The sequence below is a fragment of the Coenobita brevimanus genome, chromosome 68 (genome assembly GCF_032717465.1).
Source record: "Coenobita brevimanus isolate Jiangsu-jjx chromosome 68, ASM3271746v2, whole genome shotgun sequence".
Taxonomy (NCBI): domain Eukaryota; kingdom Metazoa; phylum Arthropoda; class Malacostraca; order Decapoda; family Coenobitidae; genus Coenobita; species Coenobita brevimanus.
This window is the reverse complement of record NC_137021.1, coordinates 4,124,111-4,130,342: the sequence shown is the minus strand read 5'-3', so window position 1 is coordinate 4,130,342 and position 6,232 is coordinate 4,124,111.

The window sequence follows — 6,232 nt, the reverse complement described above, 5'->3', positions numbered from 1 at the left end:
ACCTCATGGGAAATGCAGCTGTAACAGTGGAGTGTAAGAAGAATATGAATGTGCCTGTGTATAAAAGTGAAGGTAACTAAACTTAGCAAAGAAAGTTATCATGGAGAAAGTCTACTCGGGTCAATGAAAGAAGTGTAACAGTACAGGCGAACAAATGTCAAACTATCTGACGGATGAGGGATATACTGTATAGGGTGATTTCTGGAACTGTAAAGGAGGTGTAGATCAAATATGTGTGGTAAGGCTAACTATGCAGAAAGTACTGGAGATGGACTGAAAGATATTATAGCATTTATAGATCTGTAAAAAGCACAGAATGAACAGGAAATATCATACCAGTACTTCAAATTATTAAAACTGCTGGCTACATGTTGAGAAGGAATGTTCAAAAACTGGATATAACCCAGTAACCTATAGCTAATTACATACAGTATGCTTTTTCCTTATAATTATCTATCTATCACCAGACACTAAGCCTACAAGGGGTTGCCATAAACATAATGCCTCATCACAATGTCCTCTAGGAGCAGGCTAACCTCTCCAACACCCCCTTCTCTCATATACCTCTGTACCATGTCCCTCCTTTTCATCCTTGATCTCCCCCTACTCCTCCCCTCCCCTCCACCTCGATCACATACAGTCTCCTAGTCAGTCTCCCATTCTCCATTCTCTCCACAAAGCCCAACAATTACTGTATACTGTACTACCTTATAGATCACAAATGATTTGTTTGTACAGATGGTTGACGAATTTTGAAATCCAGCTGACTGCACACGTTCTCCTCTTGTTTCTGTGCAATTTGCAAGAAGGAATTACATCAATGGAGTAACAACTGCCTGAAAGTAAGGATAAACCTTTAATATGTGCTACTTTATATAATATAAAAAAAGTTGAAAATATCTTGTAGGAAAAGACCTACAATTGAGTATATAAGTATTAACATAAAAGCAAGAAAGAAAATAAAAGAAGGAAAAATGGGGAGAAATACAAAATTGATCAAGGCAAATGTCTGATGTAAAAGTGCTCTCAATGTACACTTTCCTACTGAAATAATGGATTTCAGAATTTTCAGTCCAGCACATAAAGAAATAATCCAGTGAAGCCGAAATGCAAGAAATGGCAAAAAATGAATATCAATCCGATGCTTAAACAATTAAGTAAAAAACGCAAAACCATGTGTATGCATATCACTAAAGCTCTATGTACTTGATCCTATATACTGTATTTTGTAAACCCTCCACTTGTGCAGATCCAGTATATATTTCAAAATACACAGCAAGGCAAATTTATACCCTGGTAGTCCCATGTACAACATCATCCTAGCAACACTGGAGGCAGAAAAGTTAAATTCAGAACGCCTGTGGCGATAGAGCCTACCTACATCATGGACAAGGGCTGGACGGAAACTGACCACCACATGACAAACATTGCATCACTCCCATGTCAGTGCGCCATAATTACCCTAAATCACTGGGAAAGAACCGCTGGTTTCAGTTCTTTTAAGTTTTTATTCATTGCTGGTGCCTTTCTTCACGTAAGTTAAGAGTTCGTCTCCACTGAAAATCTGCCTTGTCGAGGAAGCTTGGAAGAGGGAAATGGGAACACTGTATTTTCAAGGACGGGGGTAGGCTTCGACTAATAAAAAGCACGACGCTGACACCAAGAGGTGCAGGTCGATCTAAAAGGATTATAATATAACAAAATTATCGGTACGCTATACGTAAGAATCTTGGTTGTCAGCTGATTTACATGTAAACAAACAAGTGACGCCAGTATAATCTCAAGAACTGATATATACTTCGACAGTACTATGTTGCAGTTTTGAGCAAATACTTTACAACCAGTTAGCTCCTGTAGTAGCATATTATTCAGATTATACAATGCCATACGCATATACCTATAGTATTTGTATAATATTAATACCGCCAGTTCCACAAGACTGATATTTCCGCGATCCAGGCGTTAGGGATCAAAGGGTTTATTCACGGCCTCAGGAAGGTTAGTGAGTGAAACTGATTGATGTACTTGACATGAGTCACGATATACTGCCTTTCTAGATTAATGTATTGGTGAGTCAGAGGGTGGATGATGCAAAAGAACATGAAAAGATGTTATGGCCTGAATTAGTGTTGAAACAGAAATAGTGGCTAGGCTAGGATATTATGTAATGAACCACAAGTAGAGGTAGAGCCATAGGTTTGAGTGTTCAACTTAATTAGTTAGCCAGTGTTTTAGAAGTACTGCAGTTTAAAAGTGATCAGACATCAACATGATAGATGCAGGGATGAGAAAGTAATGTTTTTAGTATGTATTACTGTCAAGTAATGGATAATGGCTAGATTCTCAGCATAATTAGGCACTTTTTTATATATATATTTTTTAATCATCTTACTGAATAAGAGGTGCCTTCTCATTTACTTTTCTCTCACAGATACTTTGTTAATAAAGAAGGGGGTGATTATTAAGCATAGAACTAGCTGCATCAACTATCGCACGTGCCCAGTGATAAGGTTAGGTTAGGTTAGGTGGAGTAATTGAGGCCCTCCGTATAAGAAGGGCGAAACACGCCACCCCCCTCAAAGTGCGTTTTATGTGGTATAGCACTGTATTGAGGTGTCTACTTTTACGAGGAAGTGGACAAAAGTCCATTCTCCCAGTGGAAATATGGTAGAAAATCACATAAAACCAAGTGATACTCTCGACCATCAGTGCAGCAGGCACTCCGTGCTGAGTGAGAAAATCCCAATAAGAGAGGCTTTTCGTACCGTCAGAATAATGGCGCCAGCCGAGCCGAGTCGCCTATCTTATTGGGGACTTCCCCGGGGCAACCACCCGGATTACAATGGCGGGGTATCCTGTGTGCGTTCGTCCTGTGGCGGGGGGGGGCTGTATCAGCCAATGAGAACCTCCGCTTACCATCACGTGACCGCCCGCAGCCAATGGGAGCCCAGTATGCGGGCGGCCATGACAGTCCCTTTTGTTTTGTTCCCGGCTGCGGAGCTAGCACGGACGCTCTTAGCTTTTTCGTTTTTTTCCCTTGACATACTAGTGCAACTTCATTCAAACTGTGCCAAAAATGTCAGGAAAGCAGCTGGATCATGAGGAAAGTGTTCAAGGGCCATCACGTCCTCGGGAAGAAAGTGATACGAGTGGTGATGAAGGTCATACCCTAAGCAAGCACTCGATCTATGGGATACTGGAATTCAGTGATTCTGACCCAGACGATCCCACGTATGTGCCCGAATTAACTGATATTAGTGACAGTTATCTCGTTTGCAATGAAAGCGAGTGTGATGATAATGACGGCGGTGGTGATGATAGTGTTTCTGATGGTGTAAGGCCTAGTGCAGAAAGTGGCGGTGAGTGTGGCCATGCGGTGGCACTGGGCGATCTTGGCGGTACGAGTGGCAGTGTTGTGCGGCCAGAGAAAAGGGGCCGAGTGAGGGAGAAAAATGAGGAGGCATGGCAGCAAAATGTGGCCAAAAAACGGCGGAATCTTGGCCAAGAATACATTAGCCATACCACCAAAAAGCGTGTACCAGCCAGAAAAATCGGTGCTGCATGTGCTGACGGGTGTTTTGAGAAAGTGGGGAGGGAGAATATTGACAGTATTTTTAAAAGTTTCTGGGCTGTGGGTGACTATAATGCACAAAATGCTTACTTACAGTCTATGATACGTGAACAGGGTGTGAAACGTAAGCGTACCGCGGCAGAAACGAGCCAGAGGCCAGTGCATTATGTGTATAATGTGAAGGTGAACCAGAGGGAGTTTCCAGTGTGTCGGAAAGGGTTCACTGCCATCCACGGCATCACTGAGAAGAAAGTGCGCCTCCTAATACTGAAAAGAAAAAATTCCCCCCATGGCACACCCGTTAATGATAGGCGTGGCCAACACCCCTCAGGTAGGGCCATCAGAGGCGATCGTCTTGCACATGTGCACGAGCACATCAAAAGTCTTCCCGTCACTGCTAGCCATTACTCTCGGTGTCATGCCCCACACCGCAAATACCTAGAGGGTGGTGGCAACATTAGTGAACTTTATGGACGTTACATGGTGTGGATGAACGAGAACTATAAAGGTGAAGAAAAGGTGTCTGAGCGATTCTATCATGACATCTTCACCAAACATTATAACATAGTGTTTCAGCCACCAAGAACTGACGTGTGTACCACCTGTGCCAAGTACGAAGTGATGATAAAGTGTGCCTCAGATGACAACGGAAACACTGAGGACCTGCAGGCAAGTCTGAGGGAGCACAAGGCAGTTGCACAGGTGCCACGGGACTTGCTTCGCCAGCAAGAGGAACTTGCAGGTAGTGGTACTGATGAAAACGTTAAGGTTGTGTGCATTGACTTGCAACAAACTCTGCCGTGCCCTCGTCTTTCTACTGGCATAGCCTATTATAAAAGGAAAATGTGGGTGTATAACTTCTGTGTGTACGACCTTAATGAGAAGGAGGGCACTATGTTCGTGTGGAATGAGGCCACGGCAGGACGAGGGTCAGACGAGATGGCCAGTTGTGTAATGAAGTGGATCGAAAGAAAAATGGACATTCAAAAGCAGGACTTTGTGCAACTACGCATATTTTGTGATAATTGTGCGGGTCAAAATAAAAACATTAATATGCTACTCATGGCACTACGACTGGTCCACTCCAGGCGATTGTTCCGGGTAGAGTTCATTTTCATGAAAAGTGGCCACTCGTACCTGCCCTGTGACAGAGCCTTCGGTTCAATTGAAAAGAAAATCAGGAAGGCAGAGTATATTGCAACACCAGATGACTACATGGACATCATTCGCTCTGCTGTGAAAAAGAGGTTCCCTGTGGTTGCAATGCAACGTGAGGACTTCCTTGACGTCAAAGCACTCCAGGGAGTCATCTCACGACGAAGTGCCCCCGGGTTTTCACAGGCCTGTCAACTGGTTGTGGCCAACACCTACCCTGAAGGCTACATCATCAAAAGTGACTACAATCTTGACGACGTTCCTGCAGACATCCAGAAAGTCAGGCTAATGAAAGGGAGAGGTGCCTGGAGTCGTCAACGATTCAACCTCTCCACTGTGCAACTCACCTGCAAATACCCCGATGCCCGTCTGCTGTCTGAGGAGAAGTGCCAAGATCTACGTGTTCTGGCTGGGCTTCTTGGTGACCAGGCCAAAGCCTGGTTTACTGACCTCCTTGACCACCAGGATTCCCTTAGGCACGCAGGAGGTGCTTCTGACGAGGACAGTGACGAGGCACAGGAGGATCCTGATAATATTCTGATGGATTATGTGCCATTGGAATAGTGCCGTGCCTCCCACACCATGACATCTGGCCTTACTGTTGACGACCTGGAATGCTTAATGGATTATGGAATGGATTAATGGAATGCCTCTTCTGTTGATGACCTGGAACTGTTTATGCATCATGGATAACACAATCATGAACTTCAGCCTTCACCCATTACTGGTGAGTGTTAAATTGCTATAATAATAATAATCGTAATAGCAGTACTTACTATTACTGTATTATTAATAGTACTGTTATTATTATTATTATTAGTAGTAGTAGTAGTAGTAGTATTACTACCATTATTATTATTATTATTATTATTCGTATTGTCATTATTATTATTATTATTAGTAGTAGTAGTAGTAGTACTATCATTAGTATTATCACAGCCATAACATTTTACTAGTATTACTGTACAATACAAGTAATGATATTCAAGCCCTAGTAATAAGAATAATACAGGTAATAATAGTTATCATGCTGTTATTATTATTGTTACTGATGCCTTCTGTAAGGCTGGTTTACTCATGCAGTACTAAAGTGTATTCCGTGTTATTACTTGTGGGTAGGTTCAGTCAGCTACGACACTATTAATAATAGTATTTCTGGATTAGTATCATTAATAATATTGGTGTATTACGACAGGCAGTACTACTCTGGAACAGTAACCAGTGGGTTCTTAACGCATGCAGGTTGTCTTGCCTCTTGGCGTCATTATTATTATTAGTATTAGTAGTAGTAGTAATAGTACTAGTAGTGTCGTTATTAGTACTATTATTACTTAAGTTTTGACCCAAATTATTAGTATTACTATTAGATAGAAGGAAACGTAAGTGAAGTGACGTTGAGAATGAATATTGGCGGGAATCACGTATTATTATTAGTAGTAGTAGTAGTAATAGTACTAGTAGTGTCATTATTAGTACTATTATTATTTAAGTTTTTACCCAAATTAT